The sequence below is a fragment of the Chamaea fasciata genome, unplaced genomic scaffold (assembly GCF_029207755.1).
Source record: "Chamaea fasciata isolate MVZ Bird 193981 ecotype frontalis unplaced genomic scaffold, bChaFas1.0.hap1 SCAF_234, whole genome shotgun sequence".
NCBI lineage: Eukaryota > Metazoa > Chordata > Aves > Passeriformes > Sylviidae > Chamaea > Chamaea fasciata.
In genome coordinates, this window is record NW_027094319.1 from 85543 (window position 1) to 106558 (window position 21016).

At 57.2% G+C, this 21016-nt stretch overlaps 2 long non-coding RNA genes across 2 annotated transcripts; both read right to left on the reverse strand.

The window, feature by feature from the left end:
* Nucleotides 1–8643: 8643 nt before the first annotated feature.
* On the reverse strand, nt 8644–9889 carry LOC136304972 (uncharacterized). Its single transcript, XR_010724931.1, has 3 exons — nt 9588–9889; nt 9302–9453; nt 8644–9187 (listed from the first exon to the last, which is right to left on the reverse strand). It is a non-coding gene; the product is annotated as an uncharacterized lncRNA (long non-coding RNA).
* Nucleotides 9890–13352: 3463 nt separating this feature from the next.
* Nucleotides 13353–16502, reverse strand: LOC136304973 (uncharacterized). The gene is made up of 3 exons (XR_010724932.1): nt 16430–16502; nt 14734–14750; nt 13353–13571 (listed from the first exon to the last, which is right to left on the reverse strand). It is a non-coding gene; the product is annotated as an uncharacterized lncRNA (long non-coding RNA).
* Between the last annotated feature and the right edge of the window lie 4514 nt (nt 16503–21016).

A 21016-nucleotide genomic window follows, 5' to 3' on the forward strand; every position in this document is an offset into this window, starting at 1 on the left:
CCAGGGCACCCCCAGGGACACCTCGGGGACAGGCAGGGCACCCCCAGGGACACCTAGGGGACAGCAAGGCACCCCGGGGACACCCTGGGCACCCCCAGGGACACATAAGGGACAGCCAGGGCACCCCAAGGAGAGCCAGGGCACCCCCAGGGACATCTAAGGGACAGCCAGGGTACCCCAGGGACACCAAGGGGATAGCCTGGGCATCCCCGGGGACACCTAGGGGACAGCCAGGGCACCCCAGGGACACCCAGGGCACCCCCAGGGACACCAAGGGGACAGCCAGGGCACCTCCAGGGACACCTATGGGACAGCCAGGGCACCCCCAGGGACACCAAGGGGACAGCCAGGGCACCTCCAGGGACACCTAGGGGACAGGCAGGGCACCCCCAGGGACAGCCAGGGTACCCCCAGGGACCCCTAGGGGACAGCCAGGGCACCCCCAGGGACAGCCGGGGCACCCCTAGAGCACCTCAGGGACACCCAGGGCACCCCCAGGGACACGTAGGGGACAGCTAGGGCACACCAGGGACAGCCAGGGCACCTCCAGGGACACCTAGGGGACAGCCAGGGCACCCCAGGGACAGCCAGGGTACCCCCAGGGACCCCTAGGGGACAGCCAGGGCACCCCAGGGACACCCAGGGCACCCCCAGGGACAGCTAGGGGACAGCCAGGGCATCCCCAGGGACACCAGAGCACCCCCAGGGACACTTAGGGGACAGCCAGGGCCCTCCCAGGGACACCAGGGTACACCCAGGGCCCCCCCAGGGACAGACAAGGCACCCCTAGGGACACCTATGGGACAGCCAGGGACCCCCAGGGACAGCCAGGGCACCCCCAAGGACACCTAGGGGACAGCCAGGGCACCCCAGGGACGCCTTGGGGACAGCAAGGCACCCCAAGGACACCTAGGGGACAGCCAGGGCACCCCAGGGAAAGCCAGGGCACCCCAGGGACACCTAGGGGACAGCCAGGGACCCCCAGGGACAGCCAGGGCACCCCCAGGGACTCCAGGGCATCCCCAGGGACACCTAGGGGACAGGCAGGGCACCCCCAGGTACAGCCAGGGGACAGCCAGGGCCCCCCCAGAGGTTGAAGGGGCCCCCCGCTCCAAACCCAGCACGGCCGCCTGCGTTGCGGCCCCCCAAAAACCCATGGCCGCACCCCGAGCTGATATCGACCCCCCCACAGCATCATTGATCCCCACCCGAGTGTCACTGACCCCCCCAATGTCATTGATGCCCCCCCAATATTCCATTGATCTTTCCTCAGCGTCGCTGACCCCCCCCAAAATTCCATTGATCCCCTCCACTTGATCCCGCCCTTTTTCTCCCCTCACGTTTCCCGCCCTTTTTCTCCCCTCACGTTTCCCGCACTTTTTCGTGGGGAACGACCCCTGAGGGGTCCTGTGGAAGGATTCTGGAGGTCCGAGGGGTGAATTTGGGGTTTGAAGGGAGGTTTTGGGGGGTCATAGGGATGGATTTGGGGGTTTTTGGGGGTCCAAGGGATGGATTTGGGGGTCCCGGGGTGGATTTGGGGTCCTGGGGAGGTTTTGGGGGGTCCCAGGGGTGGATTTGGGGTTCATGGGGAGGGGTTTGGGGGTTTTTTGGGGCCTCAGGGGTGAATTTGGGGTCCGGGGAGAGGTTTTGGGGGTTTTTTTGGGGTCCCAGGGGTGAATTTGGGGTCTGGGGAGGGGTTTTTGGGGGTCCCTCACCTGCAGGGCGTCGCGGAGGTGGCAGGGGGAGGGGGCAGCGGGGGGGGCCCAGCGCCCACCCCCCTTGGGCTTCAGGAGGGCGTCGATGAGACCGAAACAGCTCGGGGGGGGGGGGGGTCAAAAACGGGGGGGGGTCACGGGCTGGAACCCCCCAGTGCCCCCCAAACCACCCCCAGGGCCCCCCCGACCTCCAGGAGCCCGCAAAACCCTCCTCAGGTTCCTTTGATGCCTCAAATGGGCCGCCCAAACCTCCCGAAGATCCCCGAAAAACACCCACAGCAGCCCCTTGAGACTCCCCGCAGACACCCCAAACCCCTCCAGGACAACTCGGGACCCCCAGGACCCCCCAAAATCCGCCCCCCCCTCCCCCTGAGGCCTCATTTGACCCGCTCCACGTTGCGGACAGGCACCAGCTGATCAAGCCACAAGCACCAGCACCTGCGGGACTGGGATGGACTGGGAGCACTGGGAGGGTGATCAGAGAGAACTGGGATGGACGGGGAGTGGACTGGGACGAACTGGCAGGCGTGTGGGGGTCCATGGTGGGCACACGGTGCCTTACTGGTCTGTACTGGGATGGGTCTAATGGCCCCAGGGGAGGGGGTGTGGCCACACTGGTCCAGACTGGGAGGGGTGTCACCATGGCGCCGGAGGCGGAGTCGAGGATACGATCGAGGCAGGGACACCTAGGGGACAGCCAGGGCACCCCCAGGGACACCAAGGGGACAGCCACGGCACCCCAGGGACACCTAGGGGACAGCCAGGGCACCCCAGGGACACCCAGGGTACCCCCAGGGACACCTAGGGGACAGCCTGGGCACCCCCAGGGACAGCCGGGGCACCCCTAGAGCACCTCAGGGACACCCAGGGCACCCCCAGGGACACGTAGGGGACAGCTAGGGCACACCAGGGACAGCCCGGGCACCCCCAGGGACACCTAGGGGACAGCCAGGGCACCCCAGGGACACCCAGGGCACCCCCAGGGACACCTAGGGGACAGCCAGGGCATCCCCAGGGACACCAGAGCACCCCCAGGGACACCTAGGGGACAGCCAGGGCACTCCCAGGGACACCTAGGGGACAGGCAGGGCACCCTTGGGACAGCCAGGGCTCCCCCAGGGACAACTAGGGGACAGCCAGGGACCCCCAGGGACACCTAGGTGACAGCCAGGGCACTCCCAGGGACACCTAGGGGACAGGCAGGGCACCCTAGGGTCAGCCAGGGCTCCCCCAGGGACAACTAGGGGACAGCCAGGGAACCCCCAGGGACACCTAGGGGACAGTCAGGGCACTCCAGGGACACCTAGGGGACAGCCAGAGCACCCCAAGGACAGCCAGGGCACCCCCAGGGACACCTCGGGGACAGGCAGGGCACCCCCAGGGACACCTAGGGGACAGCAAGGCACCCCGGGGACACCCTGGGCACCCCCAGGGACACATAAGGGACAGCCAGGGCACCCCAAGGAGAGCCAGGGCACCCCCAGGGACATCTAAGGGACAGCCAGGGTACCCCAGGGACACCAAGGGGACAGCCAGGGCACCCCCAGGGACACCTAGGGGACAGCTAGGGCACCCCAGGGACAGCCAGGGCCCCCCCAGGGATAGCCTGGGCATCCCCGGGGACACCTAGGGGACAGCCAGGGCACCCCAGGGACACCCAGGGCACCCCCAGGGACACCAAGGGGACAGCCAGGGCACCTCCAGGGACACCTATGGGACAGCCAGGGCACCCCCAGGGACACCAAGGGGACAGCCAGGGCACCTCCAGGGACACCTAGGGGACAGGCAGGGCACCCCCAGGGACAGCCAGGGTACCCCCAGGGACCCCTAGGGGACAGCCTGGGCACCCCCAGGGACAGCCGGGGCACCCCTAGAGCACCTCAGGGACACCCAGGGCACCCCCAGGGACACGTAGGGGACAGCTAGGGCACACCAGGGACAGCCAGGGCACCTCCAGGGACACCTAGGGGACAGCCAGGGCACCCCAGGGACACCCAGGGCACCCCCAGGGACAGCTAGGGGACAGCCAGGGCATCCCCAGGGACACCAGAGCACCCCCAGGGACACTTAGGGGACAGCCAGGGCCCTCCCAGGGACACCAGGGTACACCCAGGGCCCCCCCAGGGACAGACAAGGCACCCCTAGGGACACCTATGGGACAGCCAGGGACCCCCAGGGACAGCCAGGGCACCCCCAGGGACACCTAGGGGACAGCCAGGGCACCCCAGGGACGCCTTGGGGACAGCAAGGCACCCCAAGGACACCTAGGGGACAGCCAGGGCACCCCAGGGAAAGCCAGGGCACCCCAGGGACACCTAGGGGACAGCCAGGGACCCCCAGGGACAGCCAGGGCACCCCCAGGGACTCCAGGGCATCCCCAGGGACACCTAGGGGACAGGCAGGGCACCCCCAGGTACAGCCAGGGGACAGCCAGGGCCCCCCCAGAGGTTGAAGGGGCCCCCCGCTCCAAACCCAGCACGGATGCCTGCGTTGCGGCCCCCCAAAAACCCATGGCCGCACCCCGAGCTGATATCGACCCCCCCACAGCATCATTGATCCCCACCCGAGTGTCACTGACCCCCCCAATGTCATTGATGCCCCCCCAATATTCCATTGATCTTTCCTCAGCGTCGCTGACCCCCCCCAAAATTCCATTGATCCCCTCCACTTGATCCCGCCCTTTTTCTCCCCTCACGTTTCCCGCCCTTTTTCTCCCCTCACGTTTCCCGCACTTTTTCGTGGGGAACGACCCCTGAGGGGTCCTGTGGAAGGATTCTGGAGGTCCGAGGGGTGAATTTGGGGTTTGAAGGGAGGTTTTGGGGGGTCCCAGGGATGGATTTGGGGGTTTTTGGGGGTCCAAGGGATGGATTTGGGGGTCCCGGGGTGGATCTGGGGTCCTGGGGAGGTTTTGGGGGGTCCCAGGGGTGGATTTGGGGTTCATGGGGAGGGGTTTGGGGGTTTTTTGGGGCCTCAGGGGTGAATTTGGGGTCCGGGGAGAGGTTTTGGGGGTTTTTTTGGGGTCCCAGGGGTGAATTTGGGGTCTGGGGAGGGGTTTTTGGGGGTCCCTCACCTGCAGGGCGTCGCGGAGGTGGCAGGGGGAGGGGGCAGCGGGGGGGGCCCAGCGCCCACCCCCCCTTGGGCTTCAGGAGGGCGTCGATGAGACCGAAACAGCTCGGGGGGGGGGGGGGTCAAAAACGGGGGGGGGTCACGGGCTGGAACCCCCCAGTGCCCCCCAAACCACCCCCAGGGCCCCCCCGACCTCCAGGAGCCCGCAAAACCCTCCTCAGGTTCCTTTGATGCCTCAAATGGGCCGCCCAAACCTCCCGAAGATCCCCGAAAAACACCCACAGCAGCCCCTTGAGACTCCCCGCAGACCCCCCAAACCCCTCCAGGACAACTCGGGACCCCCAGGACCCCCCAAAATCCGCCCCCCCCTCCCCCTGAGGCCTCATTTGACCCGCTCCACGTTGCGGACAGGCACCAGCTGATCAAGCCACAAGCACCAGCACCTGCGGGACTGGGATGGACTGGGAGCACTGGGAGGGTGATCAGAGAGAACTGGGATGGACGGGGAGTGGACTGGGACGAACTGGCAGGCGTGTGGGGGTCCATGGTGGGCACACGGTGCCTTACTGGTCTGTACTGGGATGGGTCTAATGGCCCCAGGGGAGGGGGTGTGGCCACACTGGTCCAGACTGGGAGGGGTGTCACCATGGCGCCGGAGGCGGAGTCGAGGATACGAGCAAGGCAGGGACACCTAGGGGACAGCCAGGGCACCCCCAGGGACACCTAGGGGACAGCCAGGGCACCCCAGGGACACCTAGGGGACAGCCAGGGCACCCACAGGGACACTCAGGGCACCCCAGGGACACCTAGGGGACATCAAGGGCACCCCAGAGGCAGCCACGGCACCCCACAGATAGCCAGGGAACCCCCAGGGACACCTAAGGGACAGCCAGGGCACCCCCAGGGACACCTAAGGAACAGCCAGGGCACCCCCAGGGACACCAATGGGACAGCCAGGGCACCCCCAGGGACACCTATAGGAAAGCCTGGGCACCCCAGGGACAGCCAGGGAACCCCAGGGACACCTAGGGGACAGCCAGGGCCCCCCAGGGACACCTAGAAGACAGCCAGGGCCCCCTCAGGGACAGCCAGGGCCCCCCAAGTGACAGCAAGGGCACCTCCAGGGACACCAAAGGGACAGCCAGGGCACCCCAGGGACAACTACGGGAAAGCCAGGGCACCCCTACGGACACCTAAAGGAAAGCCTGGGTACCCCAGGGACAGCCAGGGCACCCCAGGGACACCCAGGGCACCGCCAGGGACAGCTAGGGGACAGCCAGGGCACCCACAGGGACACCCAGGGCACCCCCAGGGACACCTAGGGGACAGCCAGGACACCCCATGGGACACCTAGGGGACAGGCAGGGCACCCCCAGGGACACCTAGGGGACAGCAAGGCACCCCAGGGACACCCTGGGCACCCCCAGGGACACATAAGGGACAGCCAGGGCACCCCAAGGAGAGCCAGGGCACCCCCAGGGACATCTAAGGGACAGCTAGGGCACCCCCAGGGACACCTAGGGGACAGCCAGGGCACCCCAGGGACACCCAGGGCACCCCCAGGGACACCAAGGGGACAGCCAGGGCACCTCAGGGACACCTATGGGACAGCCAGGGCACCCCCAGGGACACCAAGGGGACAGCCAGGGCACCCCGAGGGACACCAAGGGGACAGCCACGGCACCCCAGGGACACCTAGGGGACAGCCAGGGCGCCCCCAGGGACACATAGGGGACAGCCAGGGTACCCCCAGGGACCCCTAGGGGACAGCCTGGGCACCCCCAGGGACAGCCGGGGCACCCCTAGAGCACCCCAGGGCACCCCCAGGGACACGTAGGGGACAGCTAGGGCACAGCAGGGACAGCCAGGGCACCCCCAGGGACACCTAGGGGACAGCCAGGGCATCCCCAGGGACACTTAGGGGACAGCCAGGGCCCTCTCAGGGACACCAGGGTACCCCCAGGGCCCCCCCAGGGACAGACAAGGCACCCCTAGGGGATAGTCAGGGCACCCCCAGGGACACCTAAAAGACAGCCAGGGCAGCCCTGGGACACCTAGGGGACAGCCAGGGCACCCCCGGGGACACCTAAGAGACAGCCAGGGCACCCCAGGGACAACTAGGGGACAGCCAGGGCACCCCCAGGGACACCTAGGGGACAGCCAGGGCATCCCAGGGACAGTCAGGTCCCCCCAAGGGACACCTAGTGGACAGCCCGTGGACCCCAAGGGACACCTAGGGGACAGCCAGGGCACTCCAGGGACACCTAGGGGACAGCCAGGGCAACCCCAGGGACAGCCAGAGCACCCCAGGGACACCTAGGGGACAGCCGGGGCGCCCCCAGGGCCACCTAGGGGAAAGCCAGGGCACCCAGAGCTCCAAGTGCTCTCCAAGGCAGGCTCAAAACCCTTACCAACGATTGGCTTTAATAAAGCAACTCACACAAAGTCACCAGCACCACACGGTTGGTCTGTAACGGCTGCAACAAAATATGCCCTCCTGGAAGCAGTTCAGCACTTACTGATCACTTCTTTGTTTTGGCACTTCCCAGCCAGGGCCTGCGGGGCCTCCTGCAGATGCAGGTCTTCGCTGACAAGGCTCCACTTGTGCAGCAGCAGCAGGATTAGGGGCAGGAGCAGGAGCAGCTCCCTGAAATTTTAGAAAATATTAGAAAAATACAGGCAAAAATCTCACCTCTGTCCTCCCCTAAGAACATCCCTAGGACATCATCCCAGTTTTTCCCAGCTAGGAGCTGCAAGGAATTCAGGCAGGGGAATTGACATCAGGGAACAGCTTTGTAAAGTCAAAGGCAGAAAGAGAAGATCCACCAGCAAAGGGCAGGAAAGGGGAAAGGTTTCTGAAAACATTTCTGCAGTCTAATTAATAATTATTTCTGCTTCCCCAGCGAGAAGAACACAAACTCACAGCCATTCAGGCCTGACAGTCCCCTGCAGCCAGAGCTCAGCACACATCCACAGAAGCAAGTCCAGCATCTGAAAGAAAAAAAAAAAAAAAAAAAAAAAAAAAACAACAAAAAAACACAATCAAACCAGAAGGAAAAGGTGATTCCTTTGGGTTCAAAGTTATTTCAAGTTCTTAAAGCCCAACACAGCTGATAGGAGAAACAGAGTCAGGACTCCTGGCAGACAGAGGGTGTTTTCCCCCCCAGGGGACTGCAGAGGAATTGTCTGGGACTTGGACTGTCCCTCGGGGTGACACCAGTTGCTGTGACTTTTATCATTCCATATGTTTGACTCCCAAAACTTCCCAGCCCAGGGGCTTGAGCTGACAGGGCAGCACAAAGATTGTTCTCTGTGTGGTGCCCAGATTTGGGGTTCACTGTCACCTTTGCTAGTTTAGATGAATTATACCCACGGCCCCGAATTCCCTGCTCAGTTCCTGCTGCAATAACCTCACAGTGCCTCACAGAGCATGGATATTCCCACGCAGAGCTGCTGCTTGAATGCCAGATGTGTCAGGAACCAGCAGAGCTTCCAAGGAAGCTCAGCAGGATGGGGACAGGATAGGTTTCTATTCCATAGATTTGGTTAATTCTAACCCTCATCCCCTGGGGGTCACCTGTCAGATTTCCCTGGAATTCAGCCACCCCCTGAGCTCGGGCTCCAGGTGATGTTTCAGAGCAGGAGAAGGCACTGGCCGGCCTGTGCTGAGGCAGCCCCTGTGCCCTCGGGAGGACACAGCTCCCTGTAGGAGCTCAGCTCCTTTCCGAGTCCCAGCAGTGGCCTCTGCAAGCGCCTTTCCCTCAGGCAAGGGATGCCCATCCCTGCCTTCAGCACACCTCCAGTGGGACCCACCTGCAAAAGCTTTCCATCACTTCTGCACTCCGGCTGGCTCCCTGGAAAAGTCCAGACTTCATCCAAACGAAACTCCATCCCACTCAAACCTTTGATTTTGAGGCATCTCCGAGGGCCGTTGCTCTGGATTTAATTTCTGTGAGGGAGGAGCACCTTGGCTTTAATGCTGCCGATGGGTGATGTCCTCAGGCTGAAAGGGAGGGGATTTGGGGTGGCCAGGACATCCCTGGCAACTGTGTGGGAGCTCCGGGAGGTGGGAATTGCTGTCTGAGCCCCTCTGCAGACAGCCCGAGCCGCCGTTCCCGGGCAATGCCAGCTGTTCCCTGGGGAGCTCTTGGGCTGTGGGTGCCTCTGTCCGGGCTGCAGCATCTCCCCGTGCCCGGCGGGAGCAGCCCCTGGCCGAGGAGCCGCGGCAGCCCCGGGGCCGTGTCCGTGCCAGCCCCGAGCCCGGCCCCGGGCCCTGCGTTTGGCCGCCGCTGCCACGGGCGGGGCCCCGCAGGCACAGCTCCTCCCCTGCACATCATCCCAGGGCTGCTGGCCCCGCTGGGGCTGCCGGCCTCCTTCCTCCCTGCGCCTCCGGGCACCCGGGACACCTGCAGGAAACCCCGAGGGACACTGCAGGCGGCACGGGGGGGCACCGAGGCCTCCGGCCAGAAAAGCAGCCCCGGCCTCAGCAGCTGCCATCAGTTTGGCCCGGCAACACTCACCTGCAGGAAACGCCCCTGTGCGGGTGGGACCGGCCCTGCCTCTCTCCAGAACTTTGGCCGTGGAAGAAGGGAAGCCTCAGGACTTGTCCTGCTCCTTTCCGCCCAGAAAGAGACTTTGTGTAAGTACTTTTACGGCAGCTGTTGAGTAAATCCTGGAAAGGACAGGAAATCAGCGTCACTGGAAGAGCTTTGTGCTGTCGTGACCTGCCAGCCAGTTCTGCCCTCGAGCCATTCCAGGGGCTGGTGTGTGAAGCAGCTTTGGCAGAGAAGGCGGCACTGCACTTACCTTAGTGGGGCCAAGCGTTGCCATCCTATGGAGGTCCATCCCCATAATGCAGAGATTGGTTCAGCTGCTTGGAGCAGAGTCCGGGTAATGCCAAGGTGCTGAGTTCGATTCTCAAACGGTCCGTCTGCTTGAGAGTCAGATTTTAGGATCCCTCTCAGGCTCAGTATATCCTGTGACCTGGAAATAAGAGGAAAATTCTCGGCTGAGTTTTAATAAAACAGCTTTTGCCATTGCAGGGTGTGAGCTGCACTCGGTGATTTTCGGCCGCGATGAGCCCCACGAGCATTCCGCCCTTCCTTGCCGCCATCTTGGTTGCGTCTGAGGCCACTTCCGGTCCCGCCGGCATCTTTTTTGCGGCACCGCTAAGGCCCCCGGCAGGTGTTTACACAGACGCCTGACTAAATCCACGAATCCGAACCCGGAGGCGGCGCGGATGAGCACATGGCCGGTGTCTGCACACCTGGAAACGCCGCGGAAAATTGCGCCCGGGCGGCGCTGTAGTCGGGGTTTTTGTGCAGGCATCTGCGTAAACGCCTACAGGGTCCTTATTTTTTCCCGCCCTTTTGGCCGCCCTTTTTGGAAGGTCGGGCGCCTCGCGCCTCGGCGCCATTTTGTGAGGGGCGACACGTGACTTCCGCTTTTCCTTGCCGCCATCTTGGTTGCTCCTGAGGCCACTTCCGTCCCGGCCGCCATGTTCTTTGTGGCTCGGCATAGGCCTCCGCCAGGTGTTTACGCAGACGCCTGACTAAATCAACGAATCTGAACGCGGACGCGTCGCGACTGAGCACACGGCCCGTGTCCCCACACCTGGAAACGCCGCGGAAAATTGCCCCCGGGCGGCGCCGTAGTCGGGGTTTTGTGCAGGCAGCTGCATAATCACCTATAGGGTCCTTATTTTTCCCGCCCTTTTGGCCGCCCTTTTTAGAAGGTCAGGCGCCTCGCGTCTCGCCGCCATCTTGGTAGTGGAACCCACTAAAATGCCCCCTCGGCCGCTCACACAAGCGCCTGACTCAATGGACTGCCGCCCGCGGCGCCGCTGCGCCCCCATCCCGTGTCCGCACACCCGCAGACGCCGCGGAAAATCGCGCCCGGACGGCTCCGGGGTCCGGGTGGCGCGCGCAGGCAGCCGGCTGCCACGCGCCCGGGCTCCTTGCCTTTTTCCCTCCCTTTCGGCCCCGAGCTGCGGGCGGGCGGGCGGCAGCGCCGCCCCCGAGCTCACAATGCGGGGCTGCCACGCGCGTCGGGGACGGGCGGGGGGGGACAGCTGCACTACCGCTCTTTGCCCACAGGGTGGCAGCACTGCCGCACGGCTCCGGCGGGACGGTCATGGGGGACAGCTGCACTACCGCTCTTTGCCCACAGGGTGGCAGCATTGCCGCACAGATCAGGCGGGACGGGCGGGGGGGAAGCTGCACTACCGCTCTCTGCCCACAGGGTGGCAGCACTGCCGCGCGGCGGCGCGGAGCGGAGCCATAAACGAACGTGCCCAGAAATGCCCTTCCGAACAGCCTCCGGAATAAATGGCCCAAAAGACCCCCGAGCACACCTGCGAGAACCCTGCCAGCAACCAGACCGAAACAAAAAAGCCTTTCGTTCAGGCTCTATTTCAATATTTTTTATCTTTGTGATTCTGATATTTACATTAATCATTACAATTCAGCTTTTATATTATGTACATTATACATCATGTATTATGTTTATTATACTATTATATTTATTATATATATAAAGTATAGAAAGTTATATATAAAATAATTTATTATTTATTATGTAATGTTATAAATAATCATACATTTCATTTAAATATCATGATTATGTACATTATAGATGTTTATATTATGTATATTATATATATTTATAAAACGTGTAGTATGTAATAATATATTGTGTATTTATCATTTATATTATTTTTCATATCCTATACTTTTTGTTATTTTTCTTTTTCATTATTTTTTAATTCGTTTGTTTATATTTTAAACGATATTTTACACTAGATGAATTCATTAACCTAACACATCAGAAACACAATTAATTTGAATTAAATGAGCCTGGTTTTCTAAGGGGTAAAGTTTTAATCTTTATTCAAATAATATGGGCATGTTTTCTCTTTCTCTATGGTTTTTTTTTGGTGGGTTGCGGGGGAGTTTAGTTTGTGGGTTTTCTTTTTTTGTTCGCTTTGTTTTGGAGTTCTTTGCTAATAAACAAGCAGGGTCGGAGAGTTCAAAATAAAACGTCTACTTTGTTTTTATTGCCCCCTCTGAAATACGCCTCGACAGCCTGGACAGCAGGCTGCTGCTGGTAACACTGTGCACGGGTAGGAGGAGACCTGGTCGGGGCTGGGAAGGAAAAAACGGCACCACGGTGGTCACAGCTTTCTCCCTTCAGGAGTTTTATGGAGCAGAAAATACAGAGCTTTTGCCAACTGCGCTCTCTATGACATCCCGACGTCCAGCGGGCACGGAGGTCATTTCTCATCTTTCTTGCCAACAGCCAAACCCCCAGGCGCCCGGGGGAAGAAAGAGTATGGGGGAAAAAAAAAGGAACAAAGAAAACATGAAAAAATAAACCAAAACTATAGAAAATAATAAATAAAATTAAAATACCAAAAGAAAAAAATTTCAAAGTAACAAAAAAGTGGAAAAAAAATTTAAACAAAAAATTAAAAACTAAAAGTAGTTTTAACAAGTAAATAAATAGCTAAAGAAAAAAATATAAAAATTAAAAAACGGAAGAAAAAGTCTTTGAAAAACCACAAAACGCAACATGAGAAACCACAACAAAAGAGCATAAAAATACAAAAATAACAAGAAATAAAATACAAAATTAAATAAATGCAGCTTTCACCTCCTGCCACTGCCTAAAAAAGCACCATGGCTTTCCTCAATTATGCAGCAATAAGGGAAACAAACCCAGTGCCCCCCAGAACAGAAGGTTTTCTAGACAATTCCCACTTTTGCTTGGAAACAAATTCTATTTTAGTGGGAAGCTCATTTTGGACAAACACCCAAATGTGCCAAGGTAGGAAAGAACCAGCCCCTTGTGTCCAAGGAACAGCAGCTAGGCCTGGATTCAGGTTTTAATGGCATTTATGTAATTAAAAATGCAGTAAATTGAACTTTACAAAGAGATGAATCATGGCAAATAAATACTTCAACGTTTTCTTGGGAATTCACAGAATTTTGTGGAGATGGTGCTGGACAATTCCTGATTTACCAACATTAATTGGGTAAATTTCCTTGGAAATGTGCTCTACAAGGTGCAAAAATTCCAATTAGGATGGAAAATTGGAATAAATAAATATTCCCTTACTAAAATCAGAGAGAAAATCAGAGTTATTCCTTCAAATAAAAGGAAGGAATAACATCTAAATCCAAGCTTGCCTGGAAAACAAGCTCAGGAATTTCTAACATTGAAAACTTTTGCAAGAGTCATGAAGTTGGTGAAAGTTCATGGAATGATGATTTAAAATCTGCTTCCTCTGCTCTAATTTAAAGGGAAGTGGGAATTCAACAGGTCCAGTTACTCCTATCCAACCTTGGACTGGGATAAGGCCTTCCAGTGGCTTCACTTCCTACTGGCTCTCTCCTTTTTGCCCACAACCTGGAAGAGGAAAAGCAACAGGAATAAAGTCTCAAACAGGATGGCCTTGGTCCAGGCAGACTGAAATGCAGCTCCCAGGGAGGGAGGCCAGGCTGTGCCTCAGGGAGCTCCGGGAATCTGGGATTGCCCGTGGGACTAAAGGGCTGGAAAAGCACACCCACCTGCCAGGTTCAGTGCTGGGACCGAGCAAGGCCGGGGCTCGGGGGCAGCAGTCAGAGCTGGGACTGCAGGAGAACACCCCAAACCCGGGTTAAACATCCGGCACGACACGCAGCACGCTCCGGGAGAAACTCGGGTGGGAGAAGCCCCGGGATGCTCCACGTTCCTTGCCCTTGGCAGCTGTGCCAGGGCCTCCATCAGAATGCTGACCTCACCGTGCAGCTCCTACAAAATAGGAGAACTTATGGGAATCGCCCAGAATCCCTGGACTTCCAGTTATTAAGAACCACAGCTGCAGCGAAAGGTGCCCAAACTCTACTGCAAACCAGCAGGTCTGAGGAGACGCAGGGATTTATTCCTGAGGGGACACAAGGATCCCTCAGCCAGCCAGGATTTCTCCCAGGCTCTTCCCACTGCTCTCTGAGGACACAAACAGCAGTTTTTCCCTGGAGTTCCCCTTTCCAACAATGCCAAGACTCATATTCTCCTCCAACCCCAGGTTCAGGAAGGAAAGTAGGAATATTATCACTGCACAGACTGTCCAGGAGGGTGTGACTGAGGCAGCAGCACCAGCTCCCACTCCACTGCTGCTCTGGATTCCTGAGCAGCTCCTTTCCATCCTGCCCTTCCCAGCACCATTCCCTGGGTGCCATGTCCACAGACACCTTCTCCATGCAGCTTAAAACCCACAGACACCAACAGAAAGGAGATCAAAAATCAATTCACATGCTGCTAGTCAGAGAGAATGGGAGAGGCCTAAAAATCTGCATTTATTTTAGAACACTAGAGCAATTTCTTCATGACCCTGACTATCAGTGATGGGCAGATAAACACCTCCTTTAACTTACTACCTGCAAAAACATCAAGTTTCAAGTTTAGTAAAGATAAAATTTTGCTGCAAAAATAAAAGAGGTGGGATGTTGGTGTTAGTGCTTTAACCTTCGGACATTAGCGGGTATTTGTAAAACAAATTCATTATTGAAGCAGCTAACTTGAAAATAAGGGGGTTTTACAATAAAGTTGACCAAAAAAGAGTCTCAAAATTAAGATATAGGTTGCACAAATATTTAAGAAAAAAAAAGTTGTCTTTCGTGCATATAACCTGCCAGCCTCTCATGTTTTCAGTCCTTACCATTTATTTTTACCAAGGTGATGACTAAAACCTTGTCAAAAGCTCAAAAAAAAAAACAATCCAGGACAAGGCAGGTGTTTTCCCAAGTACCCCCAGTGTGGAGCTGTGTCAGCCACAAGTGTTTGCTCCCTCAGCCCAGCCCGGAGCAGGCTCCAGCTGCTGCCCAGGGGTTACCAAGGGACTCACCTGTTTCAAGCTGTAAATGCAGGTGGCCTGCACTGGAGTGCCAAAAAATGTGAAATATGTGACTCTCACCTTGAATAGCGATCGATCTTCTCAGGGGAGCCCCTCACCCAGGATGGGGGGCTCTGCCACGGATTTCATCCCTCTGCATCTGAAAGAAAGTTGGGACAAAAGTCAGAGTGCTGCAGGATACCTTGACAGCTCCACACATCTTGTGGCAATCTAGGAATACCCTCTACAGTCTAACCACACCCCACATCACAAATTTCAAGCCCCCAGGACTATTACCCTCGTACCCCTACACCCAGACTGAGCATCAAGGCAGAGCAGCTCCAGGCCAAACACACACCAACACCCGTGACACAGCACAGGACAAACGAGGGGACACAACAGGGACAGAAAACTCTGGCAAGAAGAATGACCCTGAGGGTCCAGAGAACTCGGAATGAGATGACCGAGGTAAGATGGAAGGTGAGCTGGCCAGGCTCAGAGAACCCTGCAGGAACAAGATGCCATCGGGATGACTTATCCCAAGAGACGCAGAGATGGATGCCCGAGAACCCTACGGTCAGAATCCTCGACCTGTCTTTGCATTCTCACAAGACCTAACCCGCCGAATGGATCAGGGCGGTGCACGGCTGTCAGTACAGCTCAGAACAAGACCTGAAAAGGCATCAGACTGGATGCTTGTGAAGAGAGATGGATTCTGATGAGTGTCCGAGCAGCTGAGACAAAGGCACCTGGCTGAGGAGCACAGAGATCAGAAATGCTAAGACTGATGCCAGGGGTTTTGATAGGCCCCTCAAAGGACAAAAGGAAAAGACAAGACACCAAACAGACAGAGTGCACAACAGACAAGTGACACAACACACACCAGGACTGCTCTGCCCGGCACACCTCGGCACTCTGATCCAGAATGAGACTTTCTGTAGCCTAAGCGGTCACATCTTGGACATCCCTGTCACCAAAAATGACTCAAAAAATCCGTCCCGGTGGCCCCTGATCCCACACCCCACTTTCAAGCCCTCCCTGGCTCCGAGCCCTCCACTTATCTCTCGGACGTCTAGGGAGGTGAATCCACGCTGGGTGGCAAAGAAGGCCGCCTCTCCCTCAGGGAAATTCCTGCTGTTGCTGGGCTGTTGTCTCCTACACAGCTACAATAAAGAAAACCAAACATCAAAGCATAATCTTGGCAGCCCATCACCCAAAACCCGACAATTCTGCTACTCACTGTCTCCTAAGCTTGCCCGTGTCCTCGGCCCCGTGCTTCAGCTGCGCTCAGAGGCCAACGCCGGCGTCGCAGGGTCTGCCTGGGTAAAGAGCAGACAAGGTGACGTGGCAGCGCTGGAACTTGAGGGGACCATCCCTCCTTCTCCTCCCTGACTCACCTCAACTCCTCGCCCGTTATCCAAGCCTACCTGGATGGGGCCTTCACAAGGAGAAGATCAAGGCTCCATCACAGACTCCTGGAATGCTCCCGGAGGGCTCACGGGTGAGGTGACCCGGGTCTGTCGTCCGGTTGGTGAGAGGGGAGCTCGGCCTCCTGCGAGTGGACTCCCTAAAACACACAATAACGGAGGCTTAGAGTTGCACCAGCGAGTGAGGCTTGAACAATAGCAACGGCTTCTTTCCACCCGTCACTGCTCACCTCGCCCACATCAGCTTGACTGCTGAGATCCGGCTTTACCACCTAAAAATAAAGACAAAGAACAGAGCTGTAACACGGCTACCATTTACACCTCCCCTGCAAACAGAAACAGGGACTGACCTTCTCAGGGGAGCCCTCTCACCCAGGATGGGGGGCTCTGCCACAGATTTCATCCCTCTGCATCTGAAACAGAGTTTGGACAAAAGTCAGAGTGCTGCAGGATACCTTGACAGCTCCACACATCTTGTGGCAATCTAGGAATACCCTCTACAGTCTAACTACACCCCACATCACAAATTTCAAGCCCCCGGCACTATTACCCTCGTACCCCTACACCCAGACTGAGCAGCAAGGCAGAGCAGCTCCCGGCCAAACACACACCAACACCCGTGACACAGCACAGGACAAACGAGGGGACACAACAGGGACAGAAAACTCTGGCAAGAAGAATGACCCTGAGGGTCCAGAGAACTCGGAATGAGATGACCGAGGTAAGATGGAAGGTGAGCTGGCCAGGCTCAGAGAACCCTGCAGGAACAAGATGCCATCGGGATGACTTATCCCAAGAAATGCAGAGATGGATGCCCGAGAATCCTACGGTCAGAATCCTCGACCTGTCTTTGCATTCTCACAAGACCTAACCCGCCGGAATGGATCAGGGCGGTGCACGGCTGTCAGTACAGCTCAGAACAAGACCTGAAAAGGCATCGGACTGGATGCTTGTGAAGAGAGATGGATTCTGATGAGTGTCCGAGCAGCTGAGACAAAGGCACCTGGCTGAGGAGCACAGAGATCAGAAATGCTAAGACTGATGCCAGAGGTTTTGACAGGCCCCTGAAGGGCTAAGGGAAAAGACAGCACACACAAGACACCCAAGACACAGAGTGCACAACAGACACAACACACACCAGGACTGCTCTGCCCTGCACACCTCGGCACTATGATCCAGAATGAGACTCTCCCTGGATGAAACCTAAGGGGTCACAGCTTAGACATCCCTGTCTTCAAACCTGACTCAAAAAACCTTGCTAGTGACCCCACACTCTTCTTTCATGCCCTCTACGGCTCTGAGCTCTCCACTTATCTCTCAGATGTCTGGGGAGGTGCATCCACGCCGGGTCCCAAAGAAGGCCGCCTCTCCCTCGGGGAAATTCCTGCTGTGACCAGGCTGGTGTCTCCTCGTCAGCTACAATAAAGAGAACTAAACGTGACCCTGTGCTCTTAGCAGCACATCAGCCAGAAACCAGCAATTCTGCTACTCACAGTCTCCTAAGCTTGCCTGTGTCCTCGGCCCTGTGCTTCAGCTGCGCTCAGAGGCCAACGCCGGTGTCGCAGGGTCTGGTCTAAAAATAAAGACAAAGAACAGAGCTGTAACACGGCCACCATTTACACCTCCCCTGCAAATCAAAACAGTGACCGACCTTCTCAGGGGAGCCCCCTCACCCAGGATGGGGGGCTCTGCCACAGATTTCATCCACCTGCATCTGAAAGAAAGTCAGAACAACAGTCAGAGTGCTGCAGGATACCTTGACAGCTCCACATATCTTGTGGAAATCTAGGAATACCCTCGACAGCCCTGCTACACTCCACATCACAAATTTCAAGCCCCCAGCACTATTATCCTATTACCCCCACACCCAGACTGAGCATCAAGGCAGAGCAGCTCCGGGCCAAACATACACCAACACCCGTGACACAGCACAGGACAAACGAGGGGACACAACAGGGACAGAAAACTCTGGGCAAGAAGAATGACCCTGAGGGTCCAGAGAACTCGGAATGAGATGACCGAGGTAAGATGGAAGGTGAGCTGGCCAGGCTCAGAGAACCCTGCAGGAACAAGATGCCATCGGGATGACTTATCCCAAGAAATGCAGAGATGGATGCCCGAGAACCCTACGGTCAGAATCCTCGACCTGTCTTTGCATTCTCACAAGACCTAACCCGCCGAATGGATCAGGGCGGTGCACGGCTGTCAGTACAGCTCAGAACAAGACCTGAAAAGGCATCGGACTGGATGCTTGTGAAGAGAGATGGATTCTGATGAGTGTCCGAGCAGCTGAGACAAAGGCACCTGGCTGAGGAGCACAGAGATCAGAAATGCTAAGACTGATGCCAGGGGTTTTGATAGGCCCCTCAAAGGACAAAAGGAAAAGACAAGACACCAAACAGACACAGAGTGCACAACAGACAAGTGACACAACACACACCAGGACTGCTCTGCCCTGCACACCTCAGCACTGAGAAGAAAAATGAGACTTTCCCTTAACGTAGCCTAAGGGGTCACATCTTGGTGCCCCCAACTCCAAATCTGACTTAAAAAACCCCTCCCAGTGATCCCTGCCCTGGCATCCTGCTTTCATCACCCTCCACTTATCTCTCAGGCATCCAGGGAGGCAAATCCCTGCCAGGTGCAAAGAAGGCCGCCTCTCCCTCCTCGGGGAAACTCCTGCTGTTGCGGGGCTGTTGTCTCCTACACAGCTACAATAAAGAAAACCAAACATCAAAGCATAATCTTGGCAGCCCATCACCCAAAACCCGACAATTCTGCTACTCACTGTCTCCTAAGCTTGCCCGTGTCCTCGGCCCCGTGCTTCAGCTGCGCTCAGAGGCCAACGCCGGCGTCGCAGGGTCTGCCTGGGTAAAGAGCAGACAAGGTGACGTGGCAGCGCTGGAACTTGAGGGGACCATCCCTCCTTCTCCTCCCTGACTCACCTCAACTCCTCGCCCGTTATCCAAGCCTACCTGGATGGGGCCTTCACAAGGAGAAGATCAAGGCTCCATCACAGACTCCTGGAATGCTCCCGGAGGGCTCACGGGTGAGGTGACCCGGGTCTGTCGTCCCGTTGGTGAGAGGGGAGCTCGGCCTCCTGCGAGTGGACTCCCTAAAACACACAATAACGGAGGCTTAGAGTTGCACCAGCGAGTGAGGCTTGAACAATAGCAACGGCTTCTTTCCACCCGTCACTGCTCACCTCGCCCACATCAGCTTGACTGCTGAGATCCGGCTTTACCACCTAAAAATAAAGACAAAGAACAGAGCTGTAACACGGCTACCATTTACACCTCCCCTGCAAACAGAAACAGGGACTGACCTTCTCAGGGGAGCCCTCTCACCCAGGATGGGGGGCTCTGCCACAGATTTCATCCCTCTGCATCTGAAACAGAGTTTGGACAAAAGTCAGAGTGCTGCAGGATACCTTGACAGCTCCACACATCTTGTGGCAATCTAGGAATACCCTCTACAGTCTAACTACACCCCACATCACAAATTTCAAGCCCCCGGCACTATTACCCTCGTACCCCTACACCCAGACTGAGCAGCAAGGCAGAGCAGCTCCCGGCCAAACACACACCAACACCCGTGACACAGCACAGGACAAACGAGGGGACACAACAGGGACAGAAAACTCTGGCAAGAAGAATGACCCTGAGGGTCCAGAGAACTCGGAATGAGATGACCGAGGTAAGATGGAAGGTGAGCTGGCCAGGCTCAGAGAACCCTGCAGGAACAAGATGCCATCGGGATGACTTATCCCAAGAAATGCAGAGATGGATGCCCGAGAATCCTACGGTCAGAATCCTCGACCTGTCTTTGCATTCTCACAAGACCTAACCCGCCGGAATGGATCAGGGCGGTGCACGGCTGTCAATACAGCTCAGAACAAGACCTGAAAAGGCATCGGACTGGATGCTTGTGAAGAGAGATGGATTCTGATGAGTGTCCGAGCAGCTGAGACAAAGGCACCTGGCTGAGGAGCACAGAGATCAGAAATGCTAAGACTGATGCCAGAGGTTTTGACAGGCCCCTCAAAGGACGAAAGGAAAAGACAAGACACCCAAAAGACACAAAATGCACAACAGACACAACACACCCTGGGACTGCTCTGCCCTGCACACCTCAGCACTGTGATCCAGAATGAGACTTTCCCTTAGTGTAGCCTAAGGGGTCACATCTGGGACATCCCCATCTCCAAACCCGAGTCAAAAAATCCCTCCCGCTGACCCCTGCCCTGGCACCCCGCTTTCATCCTCTCCCTAGTTCCGAGCCCTCCACTTATCTCTCAGATGTCTGGGGAGGTGAGTCCACGCTGGGTCCCAAAGAAGGCCACCTATGCCTCTGGGAAATTCCTCCTGTCACTTGCCTGCTGTCTCCTAGTCAGCTACAATAAAGAAAACCAAACATCAAAGCATAATCTTAGCTGCACATCAGCCAAAAACCAGCAGCTCTGCTACTCACCGTCTCTTAAGCAGGACCGGGTCCTCGGGCCCCGTGCGTGCTTCAGCTGAGCTCGGAGGCTGACGCTCGCAGCGCCAAAGCCTTAGAGGCATTACTGGCACTGAGCCCACCCACTGTGGCCTCCATTAGGGCTGTGAGCATCCCCGGTTAGAGCAGGACAGGAACGCAGGGTGGACATCCCCGGTGAACCTCAACCCTGCGGACTCGGCCCCACCACTGTCACTTCCTGCCTGGCCCTAGCTTAGGGCTACTGCCTGCACCTCTCAGGACTTCTGGCATTGCCTTGCCATTAGGATTGCTGCCTGCACCTGCTCTCAGGGAAACAGTGTTGGAAGCAGCACTGTGAGGACCGGGATACCTGTACTCTGACTTGTATCCTAGGCTGTACCCCTGATTTTCACTGTGTGTTCTCTAGTCCTTCAGTCCTTTACCTCAGCCTCTGTGTGTATCACTGTAACCTCCCCCCT